This window comes from Apis cerana, linkage group LG12 (genome assembly GCF_029169275.1).
Source record: "Apis cerana isolate GH-2021 linkage group LG12, AcerK_1.0, whole genome shotgun sequence".
Lineage (NCBI taxonomy): Eukaryota > Metazoa > Arthropoda > Insecta > Hymenoptera > Apidae > Apis > Apis cerana.
This window is the reverse complement of record NC_083863.1, coordinates 8,159,456-8,176,696: the sequence shown is the minus strand read 5'-3', so window position 1 is coordinate 8,176,696 and position 17,241 is coordinate 8,159,456. Positions and strand designations below refer to the sequence as shown.

General features: G+C 39.6%; 2 protein-coding genes across 14 annotated transcripts in view; one reads left to right on the top strand and one right to left on the bottom strand.

Moving 5' to 3' along the window:
• LOC107998923 (leucine-rich repeat-containing protein 15) overlaps positions 1-1,633 on the bottom strand; it is a 105,898-nt gene extending 104,265 nt beyond the window's left edge. For 2 of the 5 annotated variants that reach the window (XM_062082957.1, XM_062082959.1), the window contains exons 1-2: positions 1,442-1,592; positions 586-1,344 (exon numbers count right to left, since the gene is read on the bottom strand). The gene's annotated coding sequence lies outside the window, so the exon portion shown is untranslated. Of the gene's footprint in view, positions 1-585; positions 1,345-1,441 lie in introns of all 5 variants that reach the window. The other 3 variants (XM_017058474.3, XM_028667292.2, XM_062082960.1) reach the window with 3 other exon arrangements.
• LOC107998922 (pre-piRNA 3'-exonuclease trimmer-like) overlaps positions 1-17,241 on the top strand; it is an 82,772-nt gene that overhangs the window by 17,625 nt on the left and 47,906 nt on the right. The window lies entirely within an intron of this gene.

Below are 17,241 nucleotides of genomic sequence, written 5' to 3'. Positions count from 1 at the left end.
GTCGTATCGATTTCTTGGGAAAAAAGGGCGAGTGAACGAGTAACGCGAGAACAACAACGGGTACTCCCTGTTCGTTGAACAGCTCCTTTCGTCAAATTCGACAACCGATCGATACTCTCTCGAACGAATCGACGAGTTTGTCGATTCTTCTTTCCTCCGCTCTCGCGAAAATACCCAATCTTGACGAGTTTCGAGTCCAAGAATACTTTTTCTTTTTTTTTTTTGCACCATATGTAAGCGGATCGATAACTCTTGTTTTAAGAAATTCGGAAGGGCCCTTTAAAATCCTCGCGCGCGATAAAATTCACGAGCCCCAACCTATTTCTCTATTTTTCCATCTAGTGACGTACTTGGAACGTAATACGACGCGCTTCCTCGAAATTTTCACTTCAACTTGGAAATAACTCGATGGTCTCTTTTCCTTTCCGGAAATATGGAAGATTCTCCGCTCGAAAAAAATGTATCTTTTCAAAGTTGTACAGTACATACAGGAGGAAGGAGGAAGACGAGAGAAAAGAAGGTTCGTTGGAAAGTTTCGAAGGAAAGTTTCTTTCTTTTTTTTTTTAAGGAAAACGAGTTACTCACATCTTATCAATCTGGTGTAATTAGTTCCAAAGATGTGAATTTTAGCAGACAATTTAATTAGAGGAAAATCTTCCGTGAGGCGAATTTCGTTATCCCCGTCACCACTTCGAACTTCGATCCGGTTCAACTCTCGTCGAGAATGGTAACAGGTGTCTGACTGGTGTTCGTCGATCCCGTGAACAAATATGCACCTTCCTCCCTAATTTCTTCCCAATATCAAGTTAAACCAGACGAAACTTTAACGACTCCTTATTTTTCTCCCTCTCTCTCCAACTGATTTTCAACTCGATACACGGAAAGATACGGTTTTCGCGTACACGTCAAAGAACACGGAAGATCCAGGATAATTGCCCGATTCACTCGGCGTTGAAACGTAGTTTCGTCCACTGAGCACATGATATCCTCACTTTTGATCCTCGATTTCGAAGACGTGCGCGTCGAAAGGTGCTCGCTTGTTCACGGGCGTCGATCACTGACAACGATCACTGATACCGAATCGAACACCTCTACTGTACGCACGACTCACAAGAAGTCTCGAGGAACGCGAAAGAAATAATAGAAAAAATCCACGGTACCACGTCACTTTATCAATCCCCGACTCTTCCGACGAGGCGAGACTTCTTATGAGCCAGCCACAGTACAACGGGGCTCGATTCTTCTTCTTCTTTCACCGATTCGATCCACCTTCTTCCCACCTCCTCCTCCTCCTTCGTTCGGTACAAAGTGAGCGAGCTCGCACTCACAAACGAAACGAGCAATCTGGAAGAACCGGTGGGACTAATCTCGATTCGGAGGAAGAGAAGCGAATGACGGACGGACGGACGGATATTCGGCACGATCGTGTCGATCCACTGACCTTTGAACCGCAAGTTGCTCTCCTAGCTGACGGACGCGCGGGAACCGAGGCTCATGTCAAGAGTCGTTTAACCGGCGAGCGAACGACCACCGTGATTTCGGACCCTCGTGATCCCTTTGGACTCCTGCCGCGCTCTGCGCTTCCGCCGCGCGTACGCTCGCCGGACCTCGCGCCACCACCACGCCGACGCCGAAGCCAGCACCAGGACGCCGCACCTGCGCCCTGCGCCGCCTCCTTCCCGACGGCCTCACCCCGTTTTCCGCCCCTCTCTCTCTCCGTCTTCGCCGAGGGGCACGCCGAGGGAACGTGTTTTCCACCTTCTCCATGGTGTTCTCCATGAATTCTTAATCGCGGATCCATCCGCGTCTTGCGTCACGGCCAAATAAAACGGCCTGTAATTCCGTATTACGGCGGATGCGTTTACCTTGGAACCAGATGAAAGAAGTATTTGGGGATAAGTTTTCGCGAGAGGCGAGATCGAGATTTTCATCGGTCCACGCATTCGAGATGTTGTGTTTGTTTCTCGGGTCAAGTGTCGTTATCGTTTCAATTTATCGATTCGATGTAAAGATTCGAAAAGTGATTGTTGGATTGTCTTTTCTATTTGTTTTTCTTTTTACGTAATGTTTTAATGTTTTCGAAAGTGAACTCCTGGAGAATTGCTCTCGAGATTATTTCTCGCGAGTGGAAACTACGTTACGAAGGTAATTTTGAAGGCTCGGTGTCTACGGTGGCGAAAAAATAACTTTCGAGAACGAAATTCGCGAAAGTTTTATAGCCTATAATTCGCTCTTTTGTTCGTCTACTCGAATATCGAGATACAGGAATCGTATTAATTTTTCCTTTTGAACGAAAAACTTGTAGGAACGAAAGTAATCGCGCTTTTTGCAACCCCCGACCACATCCTCCGAGGCATTATAATTTAAATAACAAAGTGCCTTCTGTAATTGAAATTCCCTCGTACTTGGCGCGAGAAGGCAAGAGATTGAAAATTTCGTTTACCAGGGATGGATGTGAAAATATTTTCACACTTTGCGTTTGCCTTACATTTTCTCGCAAACGAACCATTTCCGCGATCGTCAAATTTATCCGAAAGATTTGCGATCGACTCTCGCGTACGTTTAAAAACCTGGCGATGTAAAATATCGATCTTAATCGTCCGAAATTCCATCGAAGAGCGAGGATAAAAATTAACCAAGCCTAACTTGCGAAAAGGAGAGGAAAATGAATCCATCCACCGTGGAATTATCCGTGGTTGGTTCAATGATTTGCGGATCCTTCACAATCGGGTTTCGCCGCTTCTCGTTTGCGGGTTTTTCGATCGACGTCGATTCAACGACGACTCCATTTGTCCCGAATAATTCCATACGAAGCATCGTTAATCACCTCTGGGCGACGATAAAAGAGAAGACACTGGGAGAGGTCTAATTCGGGTCCCTATTTCTCAAAATTTCCTATTCTTCCATTTCTTCGAAGGGAAATGGTCAACGAAAAGTTACCAGGCTATCGAGGGAAAATTAATTTTTCCCTCGCGAGACAACTTGCACTCGACGTCCCCGAATTTCCAATTGTTCCAACGTCGAAACCCGCCGGATAATAATTCAACGGTTAATTACGACGGTTGGAATATTCCACTTTCATAGGAATTTCTTTGCTCCCTCCTTTGCCCGGAAAGTTCGAAATAACCAGGATATTTCGATCGCGGGCGCTCATGAATTCTTCATTTCTTGGCGAACTTGCCTCGAAACGGGAGTTACGCGTATCCTCCGCCATTTTCGCAGACCACTTACCGAACACCGCCACCCCGCCTTCTCACCTTAATTTCGTTATAGTTATATAACGGCGTTCGTGAGCTTCGCGCCCGTAACTACTTCGTTCCTAATTAACTTAACGGCGCTGCGTGCTTTCTTTCTCGGACAAACCCGAACTTACTCGAGGAAAAATATTTTATATTCCGAATTCTTAAACCGAAGAGATTTTTAGACTTTTAACGGGAAATCATCGACGTCGTGACGAACTTACATTCTTATCTTCCTCCTAATTTTCTTTCTATCTTTTCTCAATTGATAAAACTTTTTCATCGTATGTCGAATCCCCTTCTCCCCGTCTATTCTTCCTCGTTACACGCGTCCACGCACCCGACCAGCATCCACCAGCTCTCCTCGAACCCCGGGAACGAGCGACAAAGATAGATTATGCAACGTTGTTCCCGAACGACGTTCAACGTTACGTATCCAACCAACGTGTAATAATTCACGGTACGTTACTCGGAACGAAAAAGAAGTTCCCTCGTTAAAACTGACAAAAGGGGAGAGGGCGAGACAGTTGGGGGGGCAGTAATTACGATACTGTGTCTAACCGTTTAATACGAAAATGCCGCTTCTTCGAAATACCGCTCGCTTAATTGCCGGACATTGTTATTTATTCCATCGGTGGACAATGTTGGAATCGTTTGAAAAACTATGCGACATCCCCGCGGAATTAATAATCCCCCTATCTCCCTTTTCATTCCTCCCTTGAATGGGATACCTGTTAACGTTCGACTCGGCGCGAAGATGGAACAAAGGGGATGAATCTTCGTCGAGGAGAATTTATTCCATCCTTGCGCCCCGCCCTCGTAAATGCCATATTTTTATTAATATTTCCAACCGTTCCAACCGTTTTCCGCGAGGAGGAGGCGTTCGCCGTTGTCGCTTCTGCTTCGCAACGTTTTGCTTTTGCGTTTGTTTCGAGATTGGATGAGGGAGGGGAGGGGAGGAAATGAAAGAAGACACGAGGCTGGAATTTATTCGAGTTTAAGCGAGGAGCGTTCGATTAAAGGAAGAGAAAAATTGTCGGAGAAGATATGAAAAGCTAACGCTCGAGGAGGGATCGGTTGTAACAGCGATGGCCGACTTTGTTTCGGTAACCTTTGGACCAATAATTTTTACCAATTAATCTCAAACATTTCCGATCGAATTAATAAGAATCCAAATCGATACAACAATTGTGTTCGTAAAAGAATGAATTAAAATAGAGATTTTTTAATCAAAGCGAAACAACCGAAATTGAAGTATTTTTGCCAAAGCGTTAGATGGACCGGAAAACAAATATCGTTTCTAAAATAAACGATATCCGAAATAAACGAATCCAAAAAAAAGCATTATCCAAATCGATACATTTTCGAAAAAAAGAAAATCATTATTAAGTTATAGCTCGATCAAATTCGCAGCTTCGTAGAAAGCTTCGTAAAACGTCGTTACCGATTATCCTCTATCTCTCTCTCCTTCATCGGTTTCGACGACGAAAATGTACAACAACAAGCCCTCTCTCCACCGAGACAGGAGCTAATTAATAAAACGCAGATCCGACTTTGACGGTTTTCATCGCCCCTCGTCGATGAAAAGTCCTTGAAAAACGAAAGGAACACGCGGTTGTTGGTACGACAAGAGAGAGATGGTCGGCAACGCTGCACGGTTACCGCACAGAGTTGATTCAGCCATCGTGTACGGCGTTGCGCAACGTGACATTTATGCGGTTGTGCACACGCTGCGTAGCCGAACACGCACGTACACAGTTGGCGGCGGTCCCTGTCGGTGCGAGAGCGCGAGCAGAGAGGGCGAAGCAACAGCGAGCGCCACCAACTGGGTCAATACTGACGTCCCTGTCCTTCGCCGGCTCCCCTTCCTTTCCCTTCCCGTAAGTGCTCTCGTGCGGCGCCCGTACAACGATCCTTGCCTCGATTCTTCCCTCGATCGTGTCCTCAAAAGTCTATGCCTAGGTGATCGTTCTCCCATTACCGGTCGAATACACGTCTTTCGAGACACGTTTACTTGGTATTTTTCACGTAAAGCGCGAGATGGGGCGCATGAGGGACGTTGCAATTGGCTCGTCGATTGGTAGTGAAATTGGTAATGAAATTAATTCATTCTTTCTAATGGATTGCGAATTATAATTGTAAAGGAAAGCAGAGGAATTGAAAGGAATTTTAGGAACCGCAATCGGATTATCCTTTATAACGTATGAATTTACGATAATTTATACGTTATGATAATTTCACGGTAAAATTTTCTTTGAAAAAATATTCGTAAATCAAACAAATTTATGGAAATATTTTATCTTACGTTACACGTATATTCAAAAATTTATTCCAAGTTTATGATATTTTGGAATAAAAATTGCACGATCCGGTTCTTAATTTCATCTTCTTCGTTTGGTATAAAAACGTATATAATTTATTCCTCCAAGTAGTTATATCTCTCTAATATTAAAAAATTTCAACAAGACGGTTGAAATTAACCTAATATTCTCTTCGTTATCGTTTCTCTCGTTATGTAGAGACCGATGTATACTTTTCCCTCGACACGAGTCGAGAAATAAAAAAAGCAACGCTGCGTTTAACGCGATATTTATTTTAATTAACACATTATTCTCGGACGTGTTTGCTAGATTGCAGTATTTTACGCATCATATCGTTTCGATTGTACTTTAAAAACATCTCTTTCGAAATCATATCCGTTCCTTCTTGTGTCTTTTTAGATTACCTCCGCTTCGCATTGTAACCTTGAAAGCAATTTCGAATGATCTTTCGTATTTCGATGTTTATTATGATTTTAACGGACGAAGAAGGGAAACGAATATTAGAATAGAAGAAACGAGAGGGACGAATGATAGACCTCGAAGTAATCGTGATACTTCGCTTCCTACAATTTTTTCCATTTCTCACGAGAATTTAAATTTGATCTCAAGTCGATCTAGAAATGTTAATTCCGGTTCGCAAGTTGTAAGTACGAATTGCCCGTAATATGTCCCTTTATTTCGAAAAGGAGAGAGGAAAGGTAAGAAGATTGTGCGTCCGTTTTTTCCAAATTAAAAAGAACTCGAAAGAGAAGTAACGGAGAGAGAGTGAAGAATTGAATTTCTGTATCGCGAATGGTATAATGCATCGCGAAAAGCGCGAAAATGAAAGGAATGTGTCGTAATGGGTCGAAAGTGCAGGATTGAATAATTTATTCTTCTTTTTTTTCTTCTTCTTCTTCTTCTTCTTTTTTTGACTTTGAATAATCCAAGTGGTGGTATTATTAGCTTATCTCCTACTAGAAGATAATTGAATATTCAACTACTGTCTTAATGCGATGAATTATACGTTAAATTTACATTTCGAAGAAATCGAAGTATATTCTGCCCGACGGAAGGATTATTTTAACGATTTCGATCAAATGAACGAAAAGCGATACATTGAGAAGAAATCGTATTATTATTTCTAGACTCTAAATGGCGAGAAAGAAAATTTCGCAAAGATAATCGCATTAAAGAGAGATACGGAAAGGGTAACGAGGCATAATTTTGTTAAATTTTAAAAAATATTTCGTTTAATAGCGCATGTTACACGCGTTATGCGCAATTTCCTTCAATTACGCATTTAGCATAATTAGAAAATAATCGGTGAGATTTGAATTGCGGGTAACACGTTACGTGAATAATAATAACTGTTAAAAGTTAAACGAGTAAGAATTCCTCCAGTCCCTGTTCGTCCTAAAATTGCCCTCGACACCGCGTCAAGTTTCGCTCCCGTGACGCTCATCGTCAGAAGGTTTAATATCTTCCCCCGAAGCTCTGCGGTTAATTTGGAAATTCAATTACAGTAAGTTTAAACACAGCGATAAAAATAAAATATCTCCAACAGGATGAATTTCTACGTAACATGTTTAACCGATACTTGCCATAAATGAATTCCAATACCATTTAATACCATTCTTATATTATTATATCGTTTCACAAATATCGAAACGTTCGCCAGATTTCTATTTGCGCATTTACAATAACTCGATCGAATTATTTTATCCCGTAGCGTGGCGAGAAAAAACGATACGCCAGATTTTAACACGGATAATAACCCGTAGATCGTAGAGATCGAATCGAAGACAAATCCACCGATCTGCGAGCCAACGTTTCTGGCCCGAATCGAACGGAAAAATGAACTATTCCGCTAATTTCGAAGAGAAATCTGGAAGGATTTTCACGTTCAAGCGCAGGGTTGCATTCACGTGGATTGTTAATTGCCGCCCTTTTTCTGATTCGACGCAAGTTAAATCGCCGCAATTTACTCTCTCTCCCTTCTCAAACCCTCCGAAAAACGTATTTTTATCACGATACGAGCGAGATTCAGGTCACACGCGTGCACGTTGGAAGAGAGAGAGAGACGTGAAATTTCGAAAGATCGATTGATAAAAACGTAGAAAATGGGACAGAAGTGGGAAAACTAGTAGGGAGGTAATTGGGAACAGCGATAGTACGAGTAGAAGATTAATTTTCACGGTTATGGGCGCGCAAAAGCACGAATGCTCGATCGATTTCTCGCCAGGAGGATTAACTCGCGTCGATCGAGCGGGTTTGCTCGAGTTGAACGCAAACTTTTTGTTTGTTTATTCCCCGTTCGTCAGAAATTAATAGGCGCGATAATTTACGGATTCTCGCGTTCACGAGAGAATCTCAATTATAACTTGGTGTCATTTTTATCGCGATTAATCTTGGTTGCATGCTTGAAACGCATCGAGCCACGCATGCACGCCACTACTCTTGCGTTAATTATAGCTGGCCAACTAGAAGTTCGTTAAACTATCTTCCGTCACGGTAGTTTACCCTTTCTTTTTTGTCGTCTAGTCAAACTTTGTCCTCGCGGATGCTGCCGCGGGTGATTCATTGGAAGAATTAACTTGAGTTTCACTTGATATACGTAAATTTTGAGACAGTTTATATATATATATTTTTCCGTTGGACAAAAATAAGATTGTCACGGTGGAAACGTATGGTAATATTTTTCATTCGGATAAGAAAAGTAAAGAAAATGAAGAAATTAGTTCCGCACGAGGGCACGTCTATTTCTGGAAACTCCGGCAAATGGACGGGGTCATCAAGTTACTTCAAACGAGTGATAAATAGCTTTCATTTTTTAAAGCGTATCTCTGATCAACTCTGATAAAATGTCCTTCTAATTAACGACTCTCTTCTTCTAATTATCTCCTTATTGATAAATCAGAAAAGAATTAATCGTTAACAGAGAGAATATTGCACTTGAAGAAATTCATCAAAAGAGATAAGGAAGAGAGGAGGGGAGATTGGCGAAAATATGATCGGCAACGGAGCGTAATTTTAGCAAATTCATTTCGATTTATCAGATGATTTATTCCAAGTAACGCTCCCGTCAAAGCGTGACCACTTAGCGAGTGAAAATGTTTTAAATATCAATGCATCGTGTCATCGGATTAATCGATGCATTCCACGATGAAAAATAAAAATGGGATACGTGATACAATCCTCGTGAAATTAATTCATTTCGATATTCCTCTCTCTCTTTCTCAGCCGACTATTTTATATTTATTTGTTCACCGAGTCTATTCGTCATCGAAACTCTTCGGATCTGTGTGATCCTTATACATCGATCTTTTTTTTTTTTTTTTTAATTCTCGACAACAACTTTACGGAATTTTAATTAATTACTAATTTTGATATTAGATCGAACGATAAAAATTATTCTCGAATTTTTATAAATATTTTAATAATTCGAATGGAATTCGTATTTTCAAATTTTCATGATCTTACGTTGGTAATTGAAATTTTTCGCGAAAAATTTCGATGATTAGTTATTCGTAGATACGAGGCGTTCAATTGAAAGGGAGAAGGAAGTAATTCTATCAGCCCATTTTCACCGTTGATAAACAGCATCTGTTCGTATCGCATTAACCAAATGACTACTATTTTCTTCCGTTTCACACACTTTGCAAACTGTATTTTGCACTTAGTTATTAACACTACTCCGTTCTTCTTTATTCTCGACATCCGTCATAACAAATTTGCGAAGCTCGAAACTTTCAATCGCTATTTCAATTACCTCGCGTTCGAATTATAATTTTATATATTTTCCTCGAAAAAAAAAGAGAGAAAATTGAAATATTAAATCAAATCAAAATTCCATCGAAGAGAAATCGTCTTCCTGTATCGAATGAAATATATTTCAAACATCAGATATGTAATTTATAGTAAAAGAAAAATTTGGAGCACGCTGGAAAGTTAACTTTGATCTTAAGCGCATGTAATCGATAGAGAAAACGGAAATAGAGACGAACGAAAATTTCCTCCTTCGTACATTCGAGCAATTACTTAACCATCATTTGATACTCTGGTCTCTTCTTTTTCCAATGAATGAAACGGAACAGAGAGAGAGAGAGGGAGAGGGGTAAAAGATATTTGCTGAAACGTCGATGGAACTACCATTATTAATATAGCTGAAAACGATATGGTTGCTTTGTTTAAAATCAATCTTAGTTAATTATCAACCGTTTCCATTCGATGACTATGCAAATGATATAGCGTTATGGTACGCGTATAAAGCTTTTCGTTTAATTAGCTGTATCGTAGCTAGAAATTTTCCATCGAGTATTATGTATATTCATACAATTCCTTCTCTTGTTCTTTGTACAGTGTTTCGACAATAGATAAAAATAATTGCCATTTTTGGAATTTTCGCTTAAAGAGAATAATTATAAATGGGGAAGGAACGAAGTTATAAATTTATATCGAATTCAATGTGAAAAATTCATTCCGTAAAATTTAAAAAAAATACTATTCGTAAAATGCTCGTTCTTTTTATAAACTGTTTGATTCTTTCGTACGGGGAAAAAATCATTTATCATAATAATTATCGTAAATTTCTAATTCATCGTATTTCTTCCACGAGTATCGAAAGTATTTTTGTTCCTCGTTTCCTCTAAAAATATGTCGGTTACGAGATGCCGCGGAAAATGGTTTCCAGACTCTTTTCTACACAAAGAACGATTGTGCCATTTAACAGGGAGTAATAATATCATAATCAAAAGATTAAGTTGGCACGAGGCGCATAGATTATTGTAAAATCGAGGATGTGGAAGGGAAAGTGTGGAAAATTGGGGCGGCGAAGGAAAATTATCGTCGCACGGAAGGGTGGCCACGAACTTGGAACGATATGTAAATTTTTATTTTCCTCTATCCACACCCTTATCTTTCCTATTTTAGTTAACTCCCTGTTCGCGAAGATTTACAAGGAGGGATCGAGTTAGATGATGGAATTTCATCTTTTTTTTTTTTTTTTTTGTTAAGAATATGAACTAATTCGAAAATATTTTTCACAAATGTATCGATCTACTCTCTTTTTGAGATTAAAATTCTGTACTTTCACGTTAAATATTTATATTCTTTGCACATGATAATAATTCAATAGAAAATTATATAAAACTATGTGACTTAAATTTTCTCACTTATAAATAATACGGAATGAAACATTTATAACGGTTTTGAAACGGATTTTACTTTGATATCGTCTACTTATCGTTCCTGAAGAAGCATAGCGAGCTTGTCATCTTAGCTTTGTTTCTTTATTGCAATTGGATGTTTGTTATTCATTTCGTTTCGAGTAACGAGTTTTCCATGCAGCGAAACATCGCGTCGCGATATTTATACATATATATATACATAACACAGTAGTGGACGATGGTGTTGCATAATTCAAGAAACGTTCGGTGAAAACATAATATCGACCGACAAATGTGCCATTTTCTTTTTCGAACGTGGTCACGATGTAACACTCGTTCTGCAGTTCCTCTGCAATCGTGTATCGACGACAGATTGGATTATAACCTTTCTCGACGAAATAAGATCCCTTAAATTAAAGCTCGGTCGAGATTAATCGTATCGTATCAAAATATTTCCTCTCCTCCTTTCGATCGATCAAAATATCCAATTTAACGATATCATTCGATTTTGAACCCGGGGGAAAATTATCTGATCATCGACCATTTCTACCAAGTCGAGCATATGGAAATCCCTTTCGATCGATCTCTAATTCGTCATCGAAAATGAATCGAACCGCGTCGTTCTTCCTTCCATGATGATTCGACAAGGGTAAAGAAAAAAATGAAGAAGAAAAAAAGAAGGAGCAGACAAACACAGGGGAGAGGAGGAAGGAAGAATAAAGGAGATACGTGGCACACTCGACCGCTATATTATGTATTTCTGTTATGGCGAAAGGGGGTGAAATGGAGAAGGGTGGCGCGGACCTTTTGTCCCCCCCTCCACCTCCTCGACTTTCAGACTTTCGGTCCACGACCGCGACATCGCTCATAAATCTTTCCGAGCAATGCATACAAATGCACGTCTCCTTTTATGGAACGGTTCACGAATCGGTAGAGACGAATAGCGGGGCTCCTCGACGAAACCGAATCGCACGGGCTCGTGGATCCGGCGAAAGAAATCCTCCATCCACCCTCTTTCACCATTTTCTCCCTCCCTCCTCCATCCACTTTTCCTCTCCTTTCCATCACCCTGTTCTCGCACCCTATCTCGCCGTTTCCAGGGGGTGTATTCCCCGTCTGAACGGCTCGTCCGACACGGCCAGCCGAGCTCCAAGACAATGTAACGCGCAAAAGTCTCGGTTGGCTAGTCACTTACGCTTCCTCTTCCAACCCGGACTTCTAGCCGAGAAACTCGCCACCTATTTTCCCTCTTTTCAACCCCTCACGCCAGCTGCCGGTATCACGCGCATCCTGCTCGTGATGAAAGCCCCTTCGTTTCCTCCAGCTTTTTCGCCAACCAGTTGCCCCTTCTTTCAAGATTTTTCGTTCCATATTGATGACCTTCTCGGAGAGTTTCGAGTTTTCTTTTTTCTTTTTCTCGGCGCGTTGAAATATCATTGTCGATTTAATATTTCACGTTGGTCTCGATCAAATAACGTAGATCTTGATTCAATATTTCGAATTGTGCGTGCGTTTTTGGAAATGAAGAAGATGAAAGAAGGAAAGGGACGATAATTTGTTAATAAATGACTTTTAACCTTTTTTATATTTGAAAATTACGTACGCAGAAAGTTTTCGCTCGGACGTGATCGTGTAATTGCAGTTTAAGAGAACAGAAGTTGCGTATGAGACAAATATTTTGCATATTCAGATGCGCGAGGGCGCGAACGATTTTCATAAATATTTATTATTTTCCAAGTTGGGATCGGTCGATGTCTATCCAACCTCTTTCGCCAACACGAATAATGCATGTTCGCACGTTACTTCGTTCCACAACGATTATGTTAAATCGAAATTTCGCTGCAAGGGTTATGGTCGATAAACAGAGAACGTTGGATATATTTTTTCTTGGAAATAGAAATAGATTATTTTTCTAATCTAAATTTTAGTGCAATTTATAACAATTTCATCAAACAAGACGATAATGCAAATTTTGTCCAAATTTGTGATTCAATTAACGTTAATAAAATATTTATATTTTTAAAGCTTAACATGTTCGGAAGAGAAATAACTTCAAACAAGATTTTCATTGTGCAAGAGTATCGTAATTTTTTGCCAAAATTCTATCCATCGATCTGTCTATATGAGATATGGATCTATAAATATTACAAAATGAGCGAGGAAACTTAGATTTTTAAATACGTTCTAAAATGTTAAAATGTTATTCGATCTCGTCTTCTCAATAATCAATTCCCCAATCACGAACGCGTCAAATTGTAAATGATGATCGGAAGACATCGTCAATTCGACCTACTATCGCATTAATTCTCTCGATTTCACAGAGAAAATTCTATTTCAGAAAATTTGATCCGATTTCAAGAAGATCAATAATCCTTCTATTGCGAATATTAAATATAATAGTGCTTCTTTACACGTTCACAGTGTATATAAAATTTATAGGTTTCACAGAGTTTGAAATTCAAAGTTTCCACAAAGCGATCGATGATTTTGAAAATTTGGACGAAATAGGGAAAGTGATGCGGTCTCCTAAGTTTTCCAAGTTCAAACTTTAAAATTCATATGTTCTATTATTTTTTCGAAAAAATATCACCTATTCCTGCGCTTCTAAGCTCTCCAACCCTCTCCAAGCCTTTTTCGTATTCTCTTTTTTTCCAAAAGGAATCCCAGATAAAATTTAATTCTACCGAAAGAATTGCATAGCTAGGAAGCTGGAGAAAACTGAAAATATCGGGCACGTGTTCGAGTTCCAGCCTTCCCCATTCACCATCCCTCGAAGCGTGATTCGTCGAGGCGTGGATCGTGGCTCGAATTGATGAGACAAACGTGAACGGATTAAACGTCGCTCTTTTCGCCCTATATTCCTTCTTTTAAAACGAAAAAAATCCCCTTCTCCTCCTCGTATAAAAATTTTTGCATAATCTTGGCGGATAAGATACCCCCGGCCCGGATAAGGCGATAAAGATTACTCTCGTTGCTTTTAGGGTAAGATACTCTCGAGGGTGCATTAACGAACACCCTGTAAAACTGCTCCCTTCACTTTCTTACGAGTAACTTCGATACAGGGGGCGGAATATAAAACGCGTGGAAAAGCACTGATTCATAAATAATCAGAGACAAATTGCACGGTGACCAGACTTCGTCCAGTGATATATAAGAAGAGAGAGAGAGAGAGAGAAGGAATATTAGAGGTCGCTCTGATTTGCTTTGGCCCTTTGAACATGGGTAGGAAGGTTGTAAAGAAGTTGTTGTTTCGACCGCGGGGGTAGTTTCGGGGCGAAAAAGTTTAACCGAATCGCTTTATTCTTGGAGAAGATAAAATTTTTCGATTCTTTATCTCTCGTATTTTCCTTATATTTAGAAAAGAAATTTTTTTCCCTTTATTTTCAACGCGTAGATGTTGCGAAAAATTGTTGTTCTCGAAATTTATTACGAGCGTTAATAATCCTAGCGACGTTCACCGGGCGAGAAATCGCGAAATTCGGGCGTTGTAATTATTTGTAATTATTTTTTAAAATTAAATTAAAAGTATAATTAATTAATAACTGAGGCTGTCGCGTGATGTTGCCCCGCGAATGAAAATGAATGATATATTTAGTTTAAGCGATAAATTTTAGTCGTGAAAAGTAGGAAGTGAAATTGTATAACGCGTGAAGAATTCTTATTCGAAAATTTGTGTAGATCGAGCACGTTTGAGGGGAGATTCGAACGAAATTAAAACTCGGCCTCGAGACTCACGCGCATCGTTATTTGCCTTTTCGTGGCATCCATTATGAATTTCCATCGAGAAAACTTTTCACGTTCTCGCGAGAGAACACGACGTTTCCATCGAAAAGTCGGATTAAGGGCCCGTGTTATGATTCATCGCGATAATTATTTTCGTAACGATGTTACGCCAACGATACTACTCCCTCCCTTGATAATGAAAAGATTATCTGGTTAACTCTGCGCGCATTAATTTTTTTTTATCCCTTTAATATCTCGAGGAGCAGGAATTTATTAAGGGATACGAAATGATTTTTTCTCTCTCTCTTTCCTAAGGGAAACAATCGTTACAGAAATTAATTCCGATCGGTCAAGCGACAATTTGGAGTCTACGTTATCATTGGCACGAATAATTATCATAATATTTTGATAATAATAATTTTACATCCACTATTTGAAATACGAAAGTAAAATGGCGAGCCTGTTAAGAATCTTTTTTAAGTGGATTATAAACTTCACACGTTGCACGAATTGTCGTATAACGCACCGAATTAAATAGCCTCGATAATTACTCAACTACTTTCCATTCGTTCATTTTTGTATCTAAATTTCCTTAAGAATTATAAATTGAAACCTTTTCGATTAATCGTCCAATCGATCGTTGCGTCGAGTATATAATAAATATATCTCTTAGAAAGAGAGGAAAAGAATTATTAGAAATTTCGAAGGAGTGTAAAATAAAGATCGATCCCGAAGATAAACAGCGGTAAGAAAGTTTAAGGAACGGATCTGTCTCGATCGCGGTTACAGGACAATACACTCGAACCGCGTCCACGTTCCCAACTTTTAACGCAATAAGAGAAAAGTTAGCGCGGTTTCCAAGTTATAAAATTCGGGATAAGTGCCGGAGGCTGAACCTTCTCTCCCATTTCCTCGTTAACTTTTCATTTTAATCACGCTCACGGATAATTACTATCAACGCACGCGTCCTTCCGCATCTACTATTCTCGCGAGAAGTTGGCTCGATTTATGCGCCAGCTTCGAGAGCGTGTAAACTTTCCCCCTCCGGACATTCGCCCCTTACGATTCTCCGAGAAGAAATCTCGCATTCGTTTCTAATAATTCATCGAATCAAGTGTTATCTCGTGGGTAATTAAGTAAGGAGGGATAATGGTGGATACTCGATAAAGGATAATCGGTTTTGCACCACACCGCGAGAGCGTATTAATTAAGCGGACACTCGTTACAGATCGTGATTAATGTCTGAACGATTAATTAATTAATAATTATCGAGTGTCGCGTCGAGTTAATTGGCCAGAGTGTCTCGTTTCGAAGGGTAAATTTCTTGATTACACTCTCGTTTCAGAGGATGCGATTTTTTCAAAAATATTCCCATGCTTCCGGAATCTCGGGCGGAATTGGATTTCGAAACTTTCAATGGGGTAATAAAAAATCGAAATTTGAAAATATCGACGCGCGTATCGATGACAAAGCTTGTATCGAACGCTTGAATGTACGAAAGAAAAATCGGATGAAAAATTTCGTGATTCAATTTGACTTCAATTTTCTCGAAACGATCGAAACGAATAAAATTTTTCGCAAATTCAACAGCATCGATTACTAAACGTTCAACTTTATTTCGTAAATTTTAAAGTTTAAAAAGGAAGGAAGAAAGAGTTAAAACAAACCTCACCGCTATAAAGTTAAAAGATTAACAAAAATTTTCAAAATCTCGCGTGTCTCACACGTAAATTTTCATTGAAAAAAAAAATGTTAAAACGCAATCTCGCCTCTATAAAATTAAAAATTAACAGAAGCAGGAAAATTCACATTCTCGACTGCAGCAACTGCTGAACTTGAAAACCACGGGCTTAATGTACCTCACACTTAAACTTCCATAAAAAAAAAAAATTGACCAAATTCACCATTGTGAAATTGAAAAATTAAGAAAATATACAAAAATCGTAATTTTCAGTGCACCAACGGGTACCAAATCTTGAATCGACGAATCTATTTTTCTTATACAAAAAGAAAAAAAGAAAGAAATAGTTGAAGGAGAAATCTCGCATAATTAAACAACAAAATCCCGTATTTCGAGGGCTGAGCAGAGCGGAAAATTGGCGAAGAAGTGGAAATCGTCTCGGTTTCCAGGAATTGGTTCCGATCAGCGGCGCGGTTCGAGATGGTTTTTTTTTAACAGAGACGTGGGTCGATGGAAGCGAAAAGAGTTGGTAAGAAGAGAGAGGCGGGTCAACGGGCGTTAAGGGGCGACGATCGGTTCGCTTGGGATAACTGAGCGCGAAGCGAATCGAACGAACGTTGTCCCGGAAAACGGGAAGGAAAGGGATAAATCCACATCGCGATATGGCAAACCGAGCGAAGGCAATCGCGACTTTTATCTCGAACGCGTGAATGGAAAATGACGGAACGAACAATGCGGGCCTTAACTCGTCACTCGTTGGGAAAGAAGAATTGAATCTACTGGATGAATTGGAAAGAGGGGGGTGAATTTGGAAAGTAGAAAAATTTTTTGGGGAAAATGAGACGATTTGGGGAATTTCGTGACGTTGAAGTTCAGCGATGTTGAAAATTTAGGTTATTGGTACGGTTTAAAGTGATTTAAAGTTCCGTTTGAAAATGGTTTACGTTGGAAAATATTGCAAAGTACTGTTTTAAGGCTGCGTTGTTGGTTTGATGGATCATTGATCGAGAGAATAAAAGTTGAAAAAAGGGATTTGTTTTCGTTCTACGAATATCCTTTGATGTCTCTCTGCGTTTCGAGTTTTATTATCTCTGTTTAATCGTTAAAATTTATTTTCTCCTTTGTTATTT